The sequence below is a fragment of the Chlorocebus sabaeus genome, chromosome 9, assembly GCF_047675955.1.
Source record: "Chlorocebus sabaeus isolate Y175 chromosome 9, mChlSab1.0.hap1, whole genome shotgun sequence".
Classification (NCBI taxonomy): Eukaryota; Metazoa; Chordata; class Mammalia; order Primates; family Cercopithecidae; genus Chlorocebus; species Chlorocebus sabaeus.
Genome location: NC_132912.1, coordinates 49,283,685 through 49,306,653, shown reverse-complemented (window position 1 = coordinate 49,306,653; position 22,969 = coordinate 49,283,685). Strand labels below are relative to the sequence as shown.

Sequence of the window (22,969 nt, the reverse complement as noted above, 5' to 3'; positions counted from 1 at the left end):
CATAAAGAGTGTCCACTGGATGTGTTGGCTCATGCCTGTAATCCCAGAGCTTTGGGAGACTGCAACAGGAGGATCACGAGGTCAGGAGTTTGAGACCAGCCTGGCCAATATGGTGAAATCCCATCTCTACTAAAAATACAAAAATTAGACAGGCCTGGTGGTGGGCGCCTATAATCCCAGCTACTTGGGAGGCTGAGGGAGGAGAATTGCTTGAACCTGGGATGCGGAGGTTGCAGTGAGCCAAGATCGCACCGCTGCACTCCAGCCTGAGTGGCAGAGTGAGACTCTGTTTCAAAAAAAAAAAAAAAAAAAAAGTGTCCATTGGAAAAATTGAAACTGATTTTGACATGAAGTTTGACTTGAATGTGGATTGGGTCCATTTAGTTTACCTAAACAGATGATGAAATACTAACTGTTTTACGAAGCATTCCCTAGTGCAAAGTTTTGCCTGTGTCTGTATGTGTAGTGATGGGAATGATGTGAATGAGGCTTGGAACGCCGAGCACACTGTGGGCCTGTGGTGGGTGGGGCCAGCAGCACAGGCATGCCTGGCTCACAGAGCAGCCTTTGGGTGTGCTTTTCCCAGAGGAGTTCTATGGTGATTTTGAAGACTTGGAAACAGGGGACGTGCACAAGGGAAAATCAGACCCCGATACTCAGGTATGACTTTATTGTGGCTGGCTGTTCTTGGTCATTGTGTTCTGAGAGAGGCCCACATTGAGAAATGCAAATCTTACTTGTGATGTGTGAAGATTGCAGACTGGATGGATAGATTTCTTACTAAAGGGTGGTGGGGATGTGGGGGCCAGAGAGAAGCTTCCTTGTTTACTTGTTAAGTTTTGAATGACAATTACTACCGCTTCTTGCCACAGTCATTTGCCAAGTCTGCTGTGATTTTTCATTCACAGAAGTCTTAGCTCCTCAGGCTTACATTCCACTGTTGCCATCATTCTCCTTCTCTTAAATTTAAGTGTCATTTAAAAGAATGAAGTCCCTGTTCTCCAATATTTCTTTAGAACAGGGTCTGGGAGCATCTCCGTGAGGGACACATCTGTTATTTTTATTCTAATTTGTGTTCCCAGCGAGCTTAAGGAATGGCAGCTAATTGTAATGCAGATGTAACCATTTCCTATAGCAGCACCATGTTATTCAGAGAGAAAGGTCATGTTATGTTTTGTTTTATTGATAATGATAACAGATTTTTGCTAAGATTTTTGTTTAAATAGAACTTTACAAAGTCTAATGTTTAAAGAAAAGACCTTCATAACTGTACACAAAATTTTTTCTTCTGGAAATTTAAGAATGAAGATGTAGAGAAAGAAGTTAAGGAAGAAATTGACCCCAACAAAGAGGAAAGTGCCACGAAAAAGCATTTGGATAAGAAGAGAAAATTGAAGGAGATGTTTGATGCAGACTATGATGAAGGAAAAAGCACATATTTTGATGATCTTAAAGGAGAAATGCAGAAACGAGCACAGGTAAGAAGCCTCAGTTCCTCTCAGCCCCTTGTCAAGACTATCATAGCGCAGGAATCCCTGACTTTGTTTGGGTCCCTGCTTCCTATCCTGCTTCTGTGCCTTTCATTTGGACTCCTGCGTAGAGATGCATATGAGTGTGTTTATTCATGCAGTGAGCTCATTGTTTCTGCAGTCAGAAGGTCACCAGAAAAAGATTCATACCTATTTTGTAACAAGAATTAGGAAACAGAAATGACTGAGACATGGTCTCTACTTTTGAGACTTTTACAATGTAGTGATCTAAGACAGTGCATTCATTTCAGTGCAAGCATTGGCTGCCTATTCCGATCGCTGCTCCCTGATTTGAATGGCAGGTGATCAGTGGCCCGTGTGGCTTATGGACACACCAGAGCTCCCAGGAGGAGTGCTCTGAAAACTCATCCTGGTCAGAGTTTACAAGGACATGTGGAGTGTAAGGTCTGATGCGAAGATAAAGGGAGATGGTGTAGCCCTCCTGCCTGGGGGTGCTGAGCAGGTTGCTGGAGGCGGTGATCTCACTCTGAAGGAGACAGACACAGAAAAGTGTGTACAGTTGATGGTGAGCATCTGAGTTGCGCCATGTTAGTGAGGCCAGGAGTGCCTGTGTAAGCTGGAACAGATTAGGTATATGATTTGTGAAACAGAGTTTCATCTTAGGTCTTCATTTAGTCAAAGAACTCTCTCCTGATTAGACATTAGCTTAGTGGTTGCAAGTCTGTGTTGACCTTTGACAGGCATGACTAGGTTAACTCTGAACTTTTTGCTTCACACTATTTACAATTTAAAATTACCTAGAGCCTTGTGGGCCATTGGAAAAGACTGTTTCACTCTGAAATGGGAGTCCTTGGAGGGTTTTGAGCAGAGGAGAGACATTCAGGTAATCGGATCACTCTGCCAAGAGATCAGTCGGGTGGCACAAACCAGAGAGCTGGCAGTGGAAATGAGACAAAGAGTCAAACCTGGATAGACTTTATTTAGAAGCTGGGTCAGTAGGATTTCCTGGTGGACTGAATGTCGGGTGTGTAAGAGGAAATGAGGATGACGACTGGAAGTTCCTGGAAGGATGGGTTGTTGTAAGTGAGACAGGAAACCCTCTGTAGATGCAGCTTTGGGAAGATGATGTTTGGGTCGGTTGGGTGTCATGCAGACAAGCGGAGTGTCAGGTCTGGAGAGAGAGGTCTGGCCAGGGACTTAGATGTACAGCCCTCAATATGTAGATGCTACTTAAAGCTGTGAAGTGGCTGGGGAGTGAGTGTAGAGTGAGTTGGAGGAGCAGCACTGGTGTGGGCAAGAGAGGACGACTGTGGCCATGAGGCCTGAGCAGTGCCCGGGAGGGAGAAGCAGTCTAAGCATGCACGCATGCGGGAGGCCAGCTGTACACGGAGACGACGCGCTGTTCAGACCCGGCTGCCATGTTAACTGCGGTGAAGGCAGAGTTGACCACTGGAGCGGGGGCATGGAGGCCTTCAGCGATCTTAGCAAGCACCAATTTTCATAGATGTAGGAGAATGGGAACAGAGGAATTGGAGGCTGTGACTGCAGAAAACTTTGAGGGGTTTTGCTGCAGAGAGAAGCAGAAAAATGGAGCAGTTGGTGGTGGAAGAAGTGGAATCAAAAGGTTTTGAGATAAGAGAGAGAACAGAGGGAAGAGCTGTTGGAATAAAGTCCAGGAAGAGTGGATGGTGTCTAGTGAGCCAGTGATGTGTGGCCCTGAGTAGAGGTCTGGACAAATCATCTGTGCCTGAGCTGCCTGTAGAACTTTCTGTGATCATGGAGATGCACGTCTGTTCTTCCCAATATTGTAACCCTGGCTGCAGGTTGATATGGACCACTTCCAGTGTGGCTAGTGTGATTGAGGAACTGTGTTTTAAATATTTGTAATTGTAATTAATTTTAATTTAAATAGCCACACATAGCTCCCCTACGGGCCAGGTTGGAACTCTAATAAGGCTGGATATGGGAGGAAACCCTGGTAGAGGGTTGACCATGGATGTTCTTTTGGTTTTGGAGTGAATCAGGAAACAGCCATCAGCTGAGTGAAGGTGAGGGAGGTGGTAGGTGTTTGAAGACAGGGGGAAAGTGTGAAAAAATTGTTCGGAGAGGAAGGAAAGAAGGTGTGGACTGGGGACGTTTCCAGTGTTCAGGCACGCAGGGCTCCACAGAGTTATCTACATTTGCTGTCCCTTGGAGCAGCAGAGAAGAAAACGGGACATATTCTGAGCAGATTGCAGAGGTAAAATGTGTGGTTTTGTTTGTTTGTTTTGAGACAGAATCTCACTCTGTCACCCAGGCTGGAGTGCAATGGCATGACCTCGACTCACTGCAACCTTCGTTTCCCGGGTTCAAGCGATTCTCTCACCTCAGCCTCCCGAGTAGCTGGGACTACAGACACGCACCACCATGCCCAGCTAATTTTTGTATTTTTATTAGAGACGGGATTTTACCATGTAGGCCAGGTTGGTCTCAAACTCCTAACCTCATATGATCTGCCTGCCTCAGCCTCCCAAAGTGCTGGGATTACAGGCGTGGGCCACCGTGCCCTGCCAAATGTGTAGTATTTTTAATGGGATAAAGCCTCCATAATTCTGTCCACAGTTCCTTTACTTAGAAATTGCTCCTTTGTTCATGTTAATCTTATGTTTATTACCGATAACGGCATATGGGTTTTTTCCCTGTCATGTGTAGCTGAATCGCGCAGAATTTGAAGATCAAGATGATGAAGCCAGAGTTCAGTATGAGGGTTTTCGACCTGGGATGTACGTCCGCATTGAGATTGAAAATGTTCCCTGTGAATTTGTGCAGAACTGACCCCCATTACCCCATTATCCTGGGTGGCTTGAGCAACAGTGAGGGAAATGTTGGATACGTGCAGGTGGGTCCCTTTGCTGCATATTTGGTGCCTGAGGCTCTGTGGATTTCCCCTCCATCAATCATCTTACGCTCTCGTCCCCTCAGATGCGTCTGAAGAAACATCGCTGGTATAGGAAATCCTCAAGTCCTGAGATCCAATCATATTTTCTGTAGGGTGGAGGAGGTTTCAGACCATCCCGCTCTATTATATCGAAGACCACAATGGAAGAAAAAAGCTTCTAAAGTATACCCCACGGCACATGCATTGCGGAGCAGCCTTTTGGGGTAAAATATGATGACAATAACTTGCTTATTGTCAAGATTACACCTTACAGGCTGCATCATTACAGCTTTGTGCTTTTCCTGTCATAAAATTCCACTCCTAAGATTTTTCTCTTTTCTGGGAGCTGGGAGGTGGTTTGGAGTATATATGTAAATCTATATCCAAATGTAAATATCCATATCCAATATGTAAAACTGGAATTTAAAATTTGTGGTTTGCTATATTGCTTTTTTTCTTTTTCCTATAAGGCCCTATCACTCCACAGGGAACTGGTTTCTTGGCAATACAATCTGTCAGTGGCATAATGGTAACTATCTTGGATGATTTCTTTTACAGATTGGTTTGAGAAATGTATCCTGAATGTGGGTTATTATGTACATGAGACTTTAAGTTGAAAATTATTCATTTTTAGTATTATAAAGTAAATTTCTGTTTGCTTTTAATCTTCCTACATCCTTTTCAGTAGGGTGTGGGAGTAGAGGAGGTGAGGTGGAAGAATTATAATGGTCCTGAAGACATATTCTACTTTTGTGCATCTTTTGGATTTATTTATCTAAGCAAATACTTAAACAGTGTTCACCATGTGATAAGCACTACAGGAGGTTGTGAGGAGCCATCAGAGACCAGCCAGACGCGAGACTCCCTGCAGCCATGCTGGGGTAGCAGTCTGTTCACTCCATTTTCATTTGACCAGTCAGGCAGGGCAGGGTTTATCGGTCCCATTTAACAGAGAAGAAAGCAGAATAATGAGCAGATGGAACCTGCCCTGGAGGTCCAAATTTTGATTTCCTAAACATTGCAACTGTATTTTTCTTTTCCATTTCATTCTAAATAGATCATTATAGTGAATTACATTCCTCTGAAATCACTCTCGGGAGAGTACTCAAGTTGCCCCCGCCCCCCCCACACACCTTTTTTTGAGTCAGAGTCTCACTCTGTTGTCCAGGCTGGAGTGCAATGGTGCTATTTTGGCTCACCACAACCTCCGCCTCCTGGGTTCAAGTGACTGTCCTGCCTCAGCCTCCTGAGTAGCTGGAATTACAGGTTGCACCACCACACCCAGCTAATGTTTGTATTTTTAGTGGAGATGGGGTTTCACTATGTTGGCCAGACTGGTTTTGAACTCCTGACCTCAAGTGATCCACCCGTCTCGGCCTCCCAAAGTGCTGGGATTACCTACGCTCAGCCTCAAGCCACCCTTGTTAGCTTGGCTTAACGATTTTAAAGTTTTGGATTGCTTTTGTCAAACCACTGGGTTGCCAGTTCAAATGGTCTCCCTTGTTTTTCTTAGCTAATTGTAAGTAAAATTCACTTTGGTAATGTATTGTGTCACATAGAATTGAAGTTTTTCTTTAGCTGATATTATTCCTATTTTCAAATTTTGGGGTTTCCATTATCCTGATTTTCGGATACCTGCCACAGGAGTTGTCCTTGATCTGGATAAATCCATAAAAATTGTGAAGAAATTAAAGCTAACTGGTTTTCCATATAAAATTTTCAAGAACACTTCATTTATTAAGGTCTGTATATCTATATATTCTCATATTTATAAATGTCCATATTGTTTGAGAAAAGGAATGAAATACCTCTAAAATATGGGCCTCAAGTTTTTAGAAAAGTATTTGAAATCTTTTATAAACTTCATATTTTGTTTGCTCCTTTATATTCTGTGTTACTTAAATATGCTCAAAAAAGCTATTTTTTTGAAAAGTAAACAGTTGTTTAGGAATTGAAGCGGTTACTCATGACTTCCATGTGAGACTGCCACAGAACTCATAATGAAAATATGTCATTTTATCCACTGGCTTTTGTTTCCTACTTTTTCAATTTGTGTTAAGAAAGGGAAAAAAATCACAAGTTTGTCTAACCATTCAGTAGAAAAATAGACAAAAGCATTTGCAGACAACTTGGCAAGGGTACAGAGAAATGGATGTACTGTTTTTCAGTATTTGGGGAGGGTGGTTTGAGCAGCATTTATTGACAATTTCATTAGTGGGGATGTTTCCATTACAAACACAGGGTTAGGAAGATCATAAAATTGTTCTTGCAATATAAGGTAATAATACCACCGGCGTTTATCTTACTGTTTTCATGTTCTAAGTGCATGCACCTGAGTAAAAGCATCTGAGCGGCAGTCCAGTCTGAGAGACGCCAGCAAAGGCTGACTAGGTCAGTTCAGTCCAGTAAATCCCTCTTGGATCTTCTCTTCCACATAGACAGCGGTGATGAGCATGCCCATGAACCCACATGATTATTTTGGGGGAAATGAAAGGGTTGTATTTTTGAGGTAGTAATTGTACTTTCAGGGGCAAATACATTTTGATTATTGTATCACCCTTCAATGAGTTGTTTTTTTTTCTTTAACCAAGGATATATGTTTGAGGGAAGAAGTAAAGCATCAAGTATATGATTTTGTGTGTGTTTTTATCTTGCTATACCTGTAGGGAATGTTTAATTCTGCCTTGGAAGTAGCCAAATTTGAAGGTGCTGTGATTCGAACTGTCAGTGGGATAAGGGGGCAGATCAAGAAAGCGCTCTGAGCTCCAGAAGGAGCTTTCCGGGCCAACTTTCAGGATAAACTGCTGATGAGCAGTGAGTGTCTTGAGTAGTGTTCAGGGCAGGGTGTTACCATTCATGCTTGACTTCTAGCCAGTGTGACGAGAGGCTGGAGTCAGGTCTCTAGAGAGTTGATCAGCTCCAGCCTTAGATCTCCCAGTCTTATGCGGTGTGCCCATTCGCCTTGTGTCTGCAGTCTCCTGGCCACACCCAGTAACAGTTCTGTGATCTATGAGAATAGTTTCCCTAGCGAGCTTTCCCTTCAAATACTTTGCAACCAGGTAGGGAAATTTGGAGTGAAGGTTTTGTTCTTTGTTTCTTCACAATATGGATATGAATCTCCTTTTGAAAATGTTAAAGTAAATTACCTCTCTTTTTAGATATTGTTTTCATGCACACTTGGTATCCTGTTTCCATCCCAGCCTTCTATAACCCAGTAGCATCTTTGTTGAAGCCCAGTGGGTGAGAAAGACACCTGGTCAGGAATGTGGACCACCAGCCAACTCTGGGTTAACCATGGCGTCAGACTAAAGGCGAACAAGGACTCTCTGTGTAAGGTACCAGTCGCGTGTGTGTTAGTGGAGATGCAGTCTGTGCCCTGCAGACAGGGAGTCACACAGACACTGTTCTATAATTTCTTACATGCTTTGAATGTTCAAGTATAAAGTCTAATGTTAAATTTGATTGAACAGTTGTATATTCACGGAGTATTTTGCAACAGAACACCAAAAAATGGTAATAGTGGTTCTTTCTGGATTGAAGACAAACTTTTCTTTTTTAAAATGAAATTTATTTTATATATTTGAGGTTGACCACATGATCTTAAAGGATACATATAGTAAACTGTTACTACAGTGAAGCAAATTAATGTATCTACCATCTCACGTAGTTTCATTTTTTTGTGTTTGACAGGAACAGCTAAAATCTACTTATTTAACAAAAATCCCAAAGACAACACATTTTTATTAACTGTAGCCCTCATGTTGTACATTAGATCTTTAAGTTTTTCATCCTGCATGTCTGCTACTTTGTATTATTTTAATGTACATCTTCCCATTTACTATTGGTCATTTCCTATTTGGCCCATTTTTCAACTGGGTTGTTTTTTTGCTCTTAAGTTGTAAGAGTTCTTTACTGATTTTTGGATATTAACACTTTATCAGATATGTGATTTGCAAATATTTCTTCCAGTCTGTAGGTTCCCTTTTCATTTTATTGGTTGTTTCTTTTGCTGTGCAGAAGCTTTTTAGTTTGATGCAGTCCTCCTTGTTTATGTTTGCGTTAGCCTGGCTTCTGGTGCAATATCCAAAAAATTATTGCTAAGGCCAATATCAAGAGGCTTTCCCCCTATGTTCTCTTCTAGGAGTTTTATGGTTTCAGGTCTTCTTTAGGTCTTGTATCTGTTTTGAGTTAATTTTTGTGTGTGGTGTATGATCAGGGTCCAATTTTATTCTTTTGCATGTGAAAATCCAGTTTCCCAGCACTATTATTGAAGAGAATATCTTTTTTTCCATTGTGTTGTCTTATTTGCCCTTGTCAAAAATTAGTTGGCAGTATATGACCTTTATTTCAAAGGTCTCTGTTCTGTTCCATTGGTCTGTTTTTTTGGTTGTTGTTTTTGTGCCAGTACCATACTGTTTTGATTATTATAGTTTTGTAATACAATTTTAAATCAGGAGATGTGATGTCTCCAGCTTTTTCTCTAACAGTAATCTGTTGGCTGTTTGGAGTTTGTTGTGGTTCCATATGAGTTTCAGGATTGTTTTTTCTGTTTTTTTGAGATGAAGTCTCACTTTGTCACCCAAGCTGGAGTGCAGTGGCATGATCTTGGCTCACTGCAACCTCCACCTCCTGGATTCAAGCAATTCTCCTGCCTCAGTCCCCCAGGTAGCTGAGACTACAGGCAGTGTCACCATGTCAGGCTAATTTTTGTGGTTTTAGTAGAGACAGGGTTTCACTATGTTGGCCAGGCTGGTCTCCAACTCCTGACCTCATGATTCACCTGCCTCGGCCTCCCAAAGTGCTGGGATTACAGGTGTGAGCCACCACGTCCGGCCAGAATTGTTTTTTTCTATGCTGTGAAGAATGCCATCAGAACTTTGATGAGAATTGTTTTAAATCTGTATATTTGCTTTGGGCAGTGTGAACATTTTAACAATATTAATTCTTCTGACCATGAACATAGGATATCTTTCCATTTGTTCATATCTAAATTTCTTTCATCAATGTTTTATGGTTTTCAAGTGTACACATCTTTCATCTTCTTGGTTAAATTTATTCCTAAGTTTTTGTTTTTCTTTGATGCTGTTGTAAATGAGATTATTTTCTTGATTTCTTTGTCAGCTAGGTTATTTGTATATAGAAATGCGACTGATTTTTAAGTGTTGAGTTTATGCCTTGCAGTTTAACTGAATCAATTTAGTAGTTCTCACAGTTTTTTTGTGGAATCTTTGGGGTTTTTTAGATAAAGGATCTTGTCATCTGCAAAAAGAGATAATTTTACTTCTTTAATTTAGTTGCCTGTTTTTTTTTTTTTCCTCATCTGATTGCTCTTGCTAGTACTATGTTGAATACAAGTGACAAGACTGGGCATCTCTATCTTGTACTCAATCTTAGTGGAAAAGCTTTCAGTTGTTCCCTCCCCACTAACTATGATGTAGGCTGTGGGTTTTTCATAAATGGTCTTTATTATGTTGAGAAACTTTCCTTCTATACATAAACTATTAAGAGGTTTTATGAAGAAAGGTTGCTAAACTTTGTTAAATGCTTTTTCTGCATCAATTGAGGTGACCATGTGGTTTTACATTTTATTTTGTTAATGTGATATATCACATTGATTTGCATATGTTAAACCAGGCTTTCACAACAGGGAAAAATCCCACTTAATCATTATGTATAATTTTTTTGATGTGTTGTTGAATTCTATTTGCTAAAATTTTTTTAGGATTTTTGCATCAGTGTTTAATTTATTGGAGAAGTTGACTTGTAGTTTTTTTTTGTGTGTGTATGTGTCTGTTCTGGTTTGGCTTAGGTATTAAGGTGACACTGGCCTGGTGAAATGTGTTTGGAATTATTTCCTCTCGCTCTATTTTTGGGAGGAGTTTAAGAAGTAAACTCCCAGGGGATGGGAGTGACTCTGGACATGGGAGTTACATGGTAGTGACTCTGGACCCTGGAGTGGTGGAACACAGCAGCATCCCAGTCTCCATGAGGCCAAGTACAGCACCAGCAAGGACCCCAGAATGGTGGAGCACTGCTGTGGCTTGGGCCCTCGGGGGCAAGGACCAGCGCAACAACGACTTCTTCCCCTGGAGAGGCAGGTGTCTGGGCAACTCAGATTCTCCAGGGATAGTCCAGTTTCAAGAAAACAGGGTTCTACAGTTGTTTGTCCTGAAAGGCAAGGTACCCCAGTTCAGCCAATGCTATTTTCCTGGGATGTGGGGGTGCCATGTTGTCTCATCCCTGTCAGGTGTGGCTGCTCAGCTCAGCCAAGACTCTGATTCCCTGTGAAGTGGGGCAGTGCTTCAGCTCTCATGCAATGAGAGGTTGTCTGCTCTGGGTAGCCAAGGCACTGATTCTCTGGAGAGCAGGGCACCAAGTCAGCTCAGGCCCCAAGGGGCAGGGCACAATTGCAGCTGGGAGGGGAGGGGCACAGCAACGTGGCCCCACAGGGTAGGGTGTATGCTGTGATGTGGACGTGTTTGTTCCCATCAGTACTCCTGTTGAAATTTGATTCCAAATGTGGTGGTGTGGGAGGTGGGGCCTAGTGGGAGGTATTTGGGTCACAGGGGCAGATCCTTTATGAATAGGTTAGGCCTTTTCATGGGACTGCATTAGTTATCTGGAGTGGATTATCAGAGTGAGTTCAGCTTCCTAGACTCTCGTGTTTCCTCTCTTGCCATGTGAGCCCTTTGCATACACCTGTTTCCCCTTCCACTTTCCCCATGAGATGAAGCAGCACAAGACCCTCACCAGATGTGCTGCCCTATCTCAGACTTTTCAGACACAAGCAGGGTGAGCCAAATAAACCTTTTTTATAAAATAAGTTTCCGAGTCTCAGGTATTCTGTTACAGCCATACTAAATGGCCTAAGACAGTGTAACAGCAGCTCAGGGGTGGTGGGCCACTAGGCAGGGGTGATACAGAGCAACAAACCCTGAGGATGGTAGAAGGGTGCAGTGGCTGCTCACCCTGGGCGGGACATGCTCCCTAAGTGGTTCCGGGTCCAGGAGGTCACGTTGCAGCAGCAGCTGGTCCATGGGGGTGGGGCGCAATGTCGGTTCCTTCTCTGAGGGGAGTGCTGGGGCTGCTGGGCCCCTTTTGCTTCCTTATCTCCGCAGGGAGACATCCCCTCTGCTTCAGGCTGATCCCTCTGGGGATGGGTGGTGGGGGACAGATGTTTCCTTCTCTCCTTTATGTGACCGTCCTGGTTTTCTGTGCTCTACCGGATTTCTGCTACTCCTTGATGCACTCTGGGGCTCTCCTTTAGAACCTTCATCAAAATATAGTTGTTTGCTGCTTTGGCTGTCTTTGTCAGAGGACAAACGCAAGGGACTATTGATTGGCCCCTTGCTGGTGTCCCTCCCTCTTAAACTTTTCACTGGGTACTCTTTTGAACCACTTTTTCCCCCACCATATATATGTATTTTTAAAGCATCAATGTGCTAATTTCTATTGAAGCAATGTGGATTTTTCTGAAAGTTTTAATGTTTTAATAAGCTTTTAATTAAAATGCTAATGTACATACAGAAGAATGCCCAAATCGCAGGTGTGCAGGTAGATGAACTGTAGCACACCAGGCTGCCATGCTCTGGACCAAGCAGTAGCCTCACCCTGTGGCCTCTCCCAGGCACTGCCACCCCAACCCACAAAATAGCTACTTTCCCAGTTCCTGACGTAGATTTGTTCTGCCTGGTTTTGAATTTTATAAAATACAACACATTCTATTTAGCCTGGCTTCTTTGCTTCAGTATTACAGGACACAACCATGTTCTTGTCTATGGCAGACATTGATTTATTGTCATTGCTGAGTTCCATTATATGACTGTGTCACCATTTATCCATTGATGAGTAAAATGATTTCCTGTTTTTGGCTGTTATCCCATGGCCCTGAACGCTAGGTCTGGATATGGGACTTGCGGGTATGCAGGGGCACACACACTTCTGCTGGAGGATCCCTGGGTGGGGTGGAGACTCCAGGGCACCTGTGCTCTGCCTCAGTGTGGAGGCTTCTGTGTCATGTTCTGGGAGCACAGTGGCTTGGCCTCCACCAGCAGCACAGCTTAAAGAGTTCCTGCTGTTCCACATGCTTGAAGACAATTCAAGTTTTGTTTTGTTTTGTTTTTCTTTTTTTTTTTAGGTTTTCAGTGCCTGTCTGGACTTCTATTTTCATTTAGATTTTTGGTTTCTTAGAAATTTCGTTATTCTCTTCATAGCTTAAAAACGTATTTGAAAAGATTTGTTTTCATGTGGAGTATTTAGTTTTGTGATAAGTGGGTTGTTCAAGGCATCAGTCTGCCACTCTGCTAGAAACAGAAGTCTCCCAGGCATTTCTTTTTATATAAAGTAGTTAATGAAATTTTGAACCAGCTTACATGAATTTTTGTTAAAATACACTTCAGGATGTGGTGCCCATTATCCATTCTACTCTTCTGTGAGAAGCAGATTTCTCTGAATTCTTGAATTCGAAAACAATTGGGGTTCCTAAACAGAGAATATGGAATATTATTGGGGATGATGTCTTTAATAATACATTTCAAGACATAGGAGAAACTTTTTCTATACGGTTGACTTTAATAAAAGCCTAGGGCAAAACTTTCAATTTATTAATAGTATTTATGAGGCAATTAAGAATTTGTGCCATCTTGATTAAACATAGAATTTAAGATTACCTTGAAAATTCAGTACAGAGTATTTTGGCTCCATCTGTTTTTGAGTCTCCCTTCTTTCAGCCAGCCTTCCATCAGAAATAGAATAAAGTTAAACTTCTTAATTGGAATCAGGAATCAGGACTCTTTGGCTGCTGATTGAAAGAAGAACTATCCTTAAATCCAGAGTGGGCCAGGCGTGGTGGCTCATGCCTGTAATCCTAGCACTTTGGGAGGCCAAGGCAGGTGGATCACCTGAGGTCAGGAGTTCTAGACCAGCATGACCAACATGGTGAAACCCCATGTCTACTGAAAATACAAAAATTAGCTGGGCATGGTGGTGTGTGCCTGTAGTCCCAGATACTTGCGAGGTTGAGACAGGAGAATTGCTTGAACTCGGGAGGTGGAGGTTGTGTGAGCTGAGATTGTGCCACTGCACTCTAGCCTGGGCGACAGGGCGAGACTCCATCTCAAACAAACAAACAAACAAACAAATGAAAAACCCAATATCTAGAGTGGTTGATAGTCAAGATGAAAAACTAAATTATTTTTGTTAGGCTGGGAAATAACCACCTCAGTGGCCTAAAGACAAGGCCTGAAATTTCCATGAAAAGAAACTGGGATCTATTCATCTGCTCTGTTGAGACCCCATAGTTCCATATCATAGAAATGGGCACAGAGGGTTTTCGGGGGAGAGTTGTAAGTATAAGCTCTCTGTTCCTCTGTATACTGAGAATTGTGGGGGTCCACTGAGGCAGTTCATATTTGGCAGATGATTGAGACCTGATTTCTCAGGGCCAGTGGACTCTGGTGTTGCTGATCTTGTGGAAAAGTCAACCCAATGAGAAGATTTTATGCAGAAGTTTTAAATACACATTGGTCATAATTTGAATATGTCACGGTCTTTATTTTTCTTTTCAGCCAGTCCTAAGGCAATCCTGAGGCAAAAATTCACTGCAGATTCCAAAAGCCTCGCAGAAGGCCCTGCCATTTAAGAACAAGCCCAAGACCCAAGCAAAGGCAGGCAAGGTGCCGAAGAACAGGTGGAGACCGGCCGTCATACGCGAGCCTCATGAAAGAAAGGTACTATTGCCCATGCCGTACTGCATGCTGCATTTAGATAGGAAAAGAACGCTCTCAGCAGCATACCTCCTGTTTCTACTGCAGTCTCAGTTATTCAGGGCACTGGAACTAAAGTCAGAGGAAGAGCCAGAGTCCATTTCCCTTCCTTTGCCTGGTCCTGCTCTGCCCTGCGCTTTTGATGGGGATAACAGGCACATGGCTGGGGAACTCCTCTGTCTTGGTTAGCTGCACACAGTGTCCACAGAATGATGAACACAGGTGGTAAAGGTAAAATGCGATCACACCTGTGTCTCCATGCCAACAATGACTTCCTAGCGCAGGATGCATTTTCATGCAGTTAGCATTCATTTGGATCGTGGGTTGCCTCTAGTCTTAGTGCTTAGGATGCGAGTGTGTCAGGTGGCTGAGAGCATTCTGATACTCACTGGCTTTTGTCGTTGTCAGATCCTCGCGCTGCTGGATGCTCTGAGTACGGTGCACAGTCAGAAGATGAAGAAGGCCAAGGAGCAGCAGCACCCGCACAATAAGGAGCACTTCAGAGCCAAGCAGAAGGAGGAGGAGGAGAAGCTGAAGCGGCAGAAGGACCTCAGGAAGAAGCTCTTCCGAATTCAGGGGCAGAAGGAAAGAAGCAACCAGAAGTCCGGTTTGAAGGGGGCTGAGGGCCAGTTGCAGTAAGCCTTTGGACTGGAGGGACTGTCCCTGGATCTGCGGAGGTGGACAGTTGCAAACATCACAGTTTGAATGCCTGTGAATGACAAGTCAGTGGGCAAGAGCTCAAGAGATGTCTCTACCCTAACTGTGCCTGCAAGAGGGGGAACGGAGAAGCCTGGACTGCTGGGACTGGGTTCGTTCTCACCACCTGGGGCTGTAGAGCTTTAAAGTGATGTAAGCTGTGGTTCTGTGGATTCTCTTACTTTCCTCTGCATGCCTCAGTTTAATTATTTTGTGCTACAAAACTATCATTAAAAATTTTTTTTGTTAGTTTTGGTTTAGTAGTTTTCATTAGGGATGAATGCCTGTCAATTCTTTGTGGATAATTATTTATTCTACCACCTTCATGAGGAGTCTTCCAGAAGAGAAAGAAATATTCACTTGAACCCTCAGCTCTCATGGAAAATTTTAGAGAAGGGTGTGTAGTGTTTTTGTTGTCTGTTATTTCCTTTGATCACTGGCCCTTGTGGACATTTTCTATCTTATTTCGTATGTTTTCACATTAGTATAGTGACAAGGTAACAGTAAGTACATTTTTAAAGCTTTAGACCAGGAGATTGTCAGGTGCAGAGACCAAGTAAATTGTATATATCAATGAGATAGGCTTCCCATATTATGCTCATATGTTATGCCCATATTATGCTCATGCATTATACCTGCCTAGCCGCGCTTTTTTTTTTTTTTTTCCCCCCAGACAGAATCTCACTCTATCATCAGGCTGGAGTGCAGTGGTGCGATCTGGGCTCAGTGCAATCTCCACCTCCCAGGTTCGAGTAATTCTCCTGCCTCAGCCTCCCAAATAGCTGAGATTACAAGCACACGCCACCACACCCAGCTAATTTTTGTATTTTTTGTAGAAATGGGGTTTCACCATGTTGGCCAGGATGGTCTCAAACTCCTGACCTTGTGATCCGCCCGCCTCAGCCTCCCAAAGTGATGGGATTACAGGTGTGAGCCACGGTGCCCAGCCCATTGCCTTTTTAAAAAATTAAACATTATATTGATGTAATCATACTATTATATAGGCGATGAATGTATTTTATGATTGTATGTTGATATAATTATATGAAATCTAATCCTATACAATGTAATCATAGAGTCACATATAGTTGTATACTTTGCCCAATTTCTTTCAATAGTAACATTTCACACATATCACAATCAGGATATCGATATCAATACAGCCCACTGATTTTATTCACATTTCCCCAGCTTTACTTTCCCCAATGTATACTCCTCCATGTGTGCATGTGTGTGTAGAAATATGGAATGCAGCTGGGCACAGTGACTCACGCCTGTAATCCCAGCACTTTGGGATGCTAAGGCAGGAGGATCACTTGAGCCCAGGAATTTGAGACCAGTTTGGACAACATGGTGAAACCTCATCTCTACAAAAAATACAAAAATTCGCCAGATGTGGTGGTGCACACCTGCAGTTCCAGCTGCTTGGGAGGCTGAAGCAGGAGGATCACTTGAGCTCAAGAGGTCGAGGCTGCAGTGAGCTGTGATAGCACCACTGCACTCCAGCCTGGATGACAGAGCAAGACCCTGTTTCAAAAAAAAATGTATATTTACGGATAGCTATATAAAAATATATATACACAAATATATATGTAGAACATATATATACACACAAATATATATGTAGAACACTTCATGAATTTGTGTGTCATCTGTGCATGGGGCCCATGCTGACCTCTGTGTTGTGCCAGTTGTAGTACGTGTGCTGCTGACATGAGTACCGCATTGCCTTTACAACATCACAGGGGCCAAAGAGGGTCAGCAGGATTGTGAGCAGTTGGCCTAGTCTGAGAGGCTGTCTAAAAGCCGAAAGCTGTCAATAGACAGGTGCTCAGCTTTGTGTCTCCATAAGAAGGGAAGGGGATGTGAGGATCCCATCAGGGCTGGGTCTATCTGGGAAGTGACTGTTGGAACACACCCAGACCAGACCTTTCTGAGCAACTCTGGGTGTAAATTTTCCTCTATTCCTCAAGAGCTATTAGGAATTTCATCATCCAGCATGCTGATAGGCCTGGGGACTGACACATAGTAAGCCCATAACAATTATAAAACAATTTAAAACTAATATGTTATATAGCATAATCTGTACATTTTTAAATGCAAACCTATAATTCAATTAAAATGTACAAGACACTCTGTCATACCATGTTTTATAATTAAGTAGCTTATAAGGTGATCAGCAAGTGGCTTATACAACAAGCAAATTTGTTCAAAGAGAAGCCTTGCAAATAAGTATTTATAATTGTATAGTTTTATATTTCAGCCAGAAGAGTGAACTCCTTTAAGCAATGGGAGAAATAAAAGAATGTTTAATTGCAGTTGCAGATGATTGTCTTTTCCAAAGACAATGTATGTAGGCAGAAGTCATACCTGTTAATATGAAAAATCTTGGTTTACCATATTTGGAGAACAAGGGAAATGAAAAGTTTGTATATCAAGATTATTTAAAACTAAAGTTAAGGAATCTCTAATGTCTGAAAGAAACAATAAATAGCATTTTCCATGTAGAATTTTTATTGGTGAAGACCCCACCTGGCCGGGTTAGTAAAATACAGTCACACATCAATTAAGGATGGGGATATATTCTGAGAAATGTATCATTAGGCAATTTTATCATTGTGTAAACATCATGGAGTGACACACAAGCCTAGATGGTACAGCCTACTGTGCACCTGGGCTCTGTGGTATGGCCTATTGCTTCTAGGCTACAAACCTGGACAGCATGTGACTGTACTGACTACTGTAGCCAGTTGTAACACAGTGGTAAACATTTATGCATCGAAACATAGAAAAGGCATAGCAAAAATAGGATATGGTGGAACCACCGCCATATATGTGGTCTGTTGTTCACTGAACGTCATGCGGCATGTGGCTGTATGTATACACATAGTTTTTGCTGTGAGTTTGCATCCATCTCATAGGTAGACATATGTCACAATGAGGACCACACTGGAGACTGTGTAAATTACTTTTCAATACTAATAGCTTATTCATTTGATATTGTCAGCAAGTATGTTGCAAAAATAAATTCCCCCAGAATGTGAGTTCCCTGAGAGCAGGAACTGGGTTGTTCACCTTGTTGGCACTTGGAGTAGAGCCACTGAGCTTAGCGCTGCATAAAATTGCTTGGAAGAAAGAAGGGAGGGCATTCCAGGTAACTGAAGTATTGCTATGCAAAGTAAGCATTTGCCCTCTAAAATATTTTAACAAATTTTATAGAAACCTTTCTCAATTGCATTGAACTTTATTGATTGTAAAAATTACTCTGTTATACCTTTCTATGCTTTCACTATGCACAGGCAGTCATAGGTGCTGGGTATGTTTTGAAAACGTATTGAACCTACAGTGTACATATCATTCCATGCCATTAAATATTCATATTTAATCATAGATGTGTTCAGTTGTGTTTGGTTTCCTATTCATGGATGTACTAGATTGTTTCTTTTTTTTAACGAAACGTGTGAACTTGCTTTAAGTATTATCATTTGGTGACATGCTCGCCATTTCACACCTGGCTGACTCCCATGTCTATTTAAGAAGATTTAGTTTAAAAATTAAAAAAAAATTTTTTTAAGGCCGGGCATGGTGGCTCACGCCTGTAATCCCAGCACTTTGGGAGGCCGAGGCGGGTGGATTACAAGGTCAGGAGATCGAGACCATCCTGGCTAACATGGTGAAACCCCATCTGGTGGCGGGTGCCTGTAGTCCCAGCTACTCGGGAGGCTGAGGCAGGAGAATGGCGTGAACTGGGGAGGTGGAGCTTGCAGTAAGCCGAGATCAGGCCACTGCACTTCAGCCTGGGCGATAGAGCGAGACTCCATCTCAAAAAAAAAGAACTTTTTTTTAAGAAAAAAATCTGTATGTAGGTAGACCCATGTAGTTTGGACTTGTGTTGTTCAAAGGTCACAACTGTACCTGTGGTGACTGATATGAAACAGAGGACCAAAAATGTTAGTTTTATTTCCCCATCTGGTCCCATTTAAAAGAGGTGTTCAGGTCTGAGAATTTTCACATGTACGAGGTTCCACAGTCAGGATGCCGAGGAGCTGCACCCCTCTTGCTGGAGTCCAGCCCTCCCCACCCAACCCTGCTGACTGCTGATGCGCCTTCCATCCCTGTCACACTGTTGTCTCGGGAAGGTCACGTGAGTGGAGACACGCAGCATGGGATCTCTGTAACTAGCTGCTTTCGCCAAGCATCATGTTTTTGATCCATCCCAATGCTCTGTGTGCCAGTGGCGTGTTCCTTTCAATTGTGGAATGGTGTTTGCCTGCGCAGGGAGACACGGGTGGTTACCCCTTCATCCATGGGAGGACGTGTGGTTGTGTCCAGATTTGGGCGATTATGGATAGAGTTGCTATAAATATTTGTGCAGAGGTTTTCATGTGAACACAATTTTTCCTTATTGCAGGGAAAATCGTTGTGGGACTGCTGGGCTATGTGGTTTAACAGAACTGTCAAAGTGCTTTCCAGTGTCACCTCACTGTGGTTTTGATTTGCATTTCCCTAATGACTAGTGTTGATGGTCTCTCATAGGCTTGCTGTCTTCCACATAGAGCGTCCTCTTCAGTGAGGATCCAAGTCTTTTACCCACTTTTGTTTGGATGGTTTTCTAACTGTTGATTTTGAGAGCTCTTTATATATATGTCTGACTACTTTCTTTGTTGGATATGTGGTTTGCAAATATTCTCTCCCAGCCTTTAGCTGTCTTTTCAGTGTTTTTTAATAGTGTCTTTTCCCAAGCTATGTTTTTTATTTTGATTACGTCTAATTGATGGATTTTTGCTTTTATATACATTTGGCGTCATGTCTAAGAACAATTTCCCTAACCTCAAGTGATGAAGATTTCTTCCTATGTTTTCTTCCAAAACTTTAAACACACACTCTCTCCCTCTCTCTCTCTCTCGTACCAAATAAGGAGGAAACATTCATGACAATTGCAGTCCTGGTTTCTGTAGCTGGTCACATGGTGCTATAACTACGTTCTTCCACTCCCCAGTATGTATTCCCTTTGCTTTCAGGAAGCCTCTGCTGGTTGTGGTTTTTAACCTGGTGGGGAACCCTCATTCCCAAAGGTTCTGGACTATTACTAATCATGACTAGATTGGGTTGTTGTGCTTTTCCATTGATCTTAATCACAGCACATTCCCCAAGAGCCCTCCTATACCCCAGACATGCTCTTCCCCAGTCCGTTGTGAAGCAGCAGGGTAGTTTCTCCTTGGTGGTCTGGACCAGCCACCCCCACCAGCGCAGGAACTCCTTCTTCACCTGTTGATCCAGAGGCATGAGGAGCTTGGCACCGCCAGGTGACAGCCTAAACTTCCAGTGCAATGGATCATCTCTGTGTCTCCTGGCGGCAGCATTCCTCCCTCTGGAACTAAGACCTCTAGGCCAGCAGAGCATAAGGTATTGGGGACGAGGAGCAAAACTTTTGCTAGTAATTTTGTTATTTCACAAATGTTATATACATGGAATCATATAGTATGTACCTTTTAAAGATTGACTTACTTTTTAAAATTGATAATTTATTTGAGTTTCATTCAAGTTGTTTCATGTATCAGTAGATTGTTCTTTGTAATGCTGGGTAGTATTCTATAATATGGATGTACCGCAATGTATCCAACCATTTACCATTAAAGGACATCTGGGTAGTTTTCTGTTTGGGGTTATTACAAATAAAGCTGCTATGAACATTTGTATATAAAATTCTGTCTAAAAACAAGTTTTTGTTTGTGTCCTAGAAATGCCCATGGTTGCATTTTCTTGGTCCTATGATAAGTACATTTTCAGTTTTATAAGGAACTGCCAAATTTTTTCCAGAGTGGCTGTACCATTTTACATTTTCACCAGCAAGTGTGGGTGCTCTGGTGTCTCTGCATCCTTGCCAGGATTTGCTGTTATTCACTATTTTTTTAAAAAATATTTTTAAAAGTTTTTTAGCTGGAGTCTCCATCTCCCAGGCTGGTGTTCATTGGTGTGATCTTGACTCACTGCAACCTCCATCTCCTGGGTTCAAGCAATTCTCCTGCCTCAGCCTCCCAAGTAGCTGGTTATGGGCATGTACCACCACGCCTGGCTAATTTTGAATTTTTAGTAGAGATGGTATACTATTCTTTTTATGCATTGCTAAATTTGATTTGCTAACACTGTCTTGAGGATTTTTCCATCTAGGCTTATGAGCAAAATCAGCCTGCAGTGTTCTTTCTTCTGTACCTTCCTCCTCTCTCCCTCCTTCCCTCCCTCCCTCCCTTCTTTCCTTTGTGCTGTCTTTGCTTTGTTTTGATATCAGGATAATGATATCATGTTCCTTTCTATTCTATTTTCTGGAAGAGATTGTGTAAAACTCTCGTTGATTCTTCTTTAAATATTTGGTAAATTCTCCAGTGAAACCATTTGGGTCTGGATATGTTGTGTTCAGGAGCTTTTTAGTTACAAATCCAATTTATATAACGGTTATAGGACTATTCAGTCCTATAAAATAAGCTCCAGATGGACTCACACTTTAAATGTAAAGAAAAAAAGGCAAAAAGAAAATAAAGAAAAGGCTTGTGAACAGGTGGTTATTTGGGAGCAATCCTAGGATGCAGGAGAGAGGGAATGGAGCTGCGCCAGGTCTGGGGAAGGGAGAGAAGGCAGCCTGAGACCAGGGCCCGAGGACCCATTCCAGCCAGCAGTGCCTTCTGTGCACTTCCTCAAGCTCACATGTTCTTCCAAAGTTGCCATCATGGAGAGGTAGGCTTCCATGTAGTCTTGACTCCATTCGATTTGAATCCTTGGGTCGCTTTTCCTGTGATCATACTCAACCCTGATACAGCCATTGCTGGGGCCTCCCCTGGCTGGACGTTCCGCTTTTGGTCCACATTCTTTCCTCCTACCCCGAGGCCGGCCATGGGCCTCCCGAAGGCTGGCCGGGAGGACCTCCCTGCCACGGCCGTGCTCTTGATCTGCCCATGCTGTCGCCTCCATCTCCTCCTCCCTCTCCATCCTCACCACCAGTGCTCGCGTCAGTGGGAGCTTTCCACTCAGCAAGCCCAGGCAGGTGTGTCACGTGAATTTCTCTTGGGCCTCGCACTAGAGGTAGAGGTGCCATTGTCACCCCACCTGCTGAGGATACGCTGGGGCTGGCAGTGGCTACCCAAGACCAAGGGTGTCGCCATCTCCATCCTGTGCCCACCCAACCCTGCCCCCTGGGCTCCCTTCAAATCTTTTTTTTTTTTTTTTTTTTTTTGAAATGGAGTCTTGCTCTCTCTCCCAGGCTGGAGTGCAGTGGTGCAGTCTCAGCTCACTGCAACTTCCACTTTCCCGATTCAAGCGATTCTCCTGCCTCAGCCTCCCAAGTAGCTGGGACTACAGGCACCTGCCATCACGCCCAGCTAATTTATTTTGTATTTTTAGTAGACACGGGGTTTCACTATGTTGGCCAGGCTGGTCTTGAACTCCTGACCTCGTGATCTCCCTACCGCAGCCTCCCAAAATGCTAGGATTACAGGCATGAGCCACGGCACCCCACCCCTTTCAAATCTTAACAGAGAAGTCCCCGAAGTTTCCTTGGGTCCATTGGATGGATGGGCCTCTTGGACCCCTCAGCCTCCGGGCTTCCCTTGAGGTCCTGGAGCTATGTGGGCTCCAGCTCTGGGAAGGTGGACCCCCATGCATGTGTCCTGCCGTCACTGTTTCTATGGAGTCTGGCTCACACTCAGTGAGCCATAAGGGCTTGTTCAAGGTCATCTGTCCCACTGATTTCAGACTCAGGGTGGAGTCTGAAATCATCTGTCCCCTACAGTGCACTCAGAGCCCTGTCTGGACTAGGGCACACACACATGCATGCTCATATGAACACACATATGCATATGCACACACACATGCAAGGCTGCAAGGCGCATGCACACACATGTACAGGCACACACATGCACGTTCACATGCACAGGCACACATGCACAGGCACTCATGCACCTAGAGCCTTCTCATCTCTGCACTTTGAGTCCTCCCTCCCCTTGCCCATCCTTGCCCATCCTTGCCCATCCTTCAAGGCCTCAGTCAAAACCATCTTTTACAAATCGTCTCTGGTTGACTTTCCTTTTTGTTTTCTCTCTTAGAAGAAG

General features: G+C 43.1%; 1 pseudogene; it reads left to right on the top strand.

Moving 5' to 3' along the window:
* Positions 1 to 15,250, top strand: part of LOC103215728 (ribosome biogenesis protein BMS1 homolog) — a 49,428-nt pseudogene extending 34,178 nt beyond the window's left edge.
* The last annotated feature ends 7,719 nt before the right edge of the window (positions 15,251 to 22,969 follow it).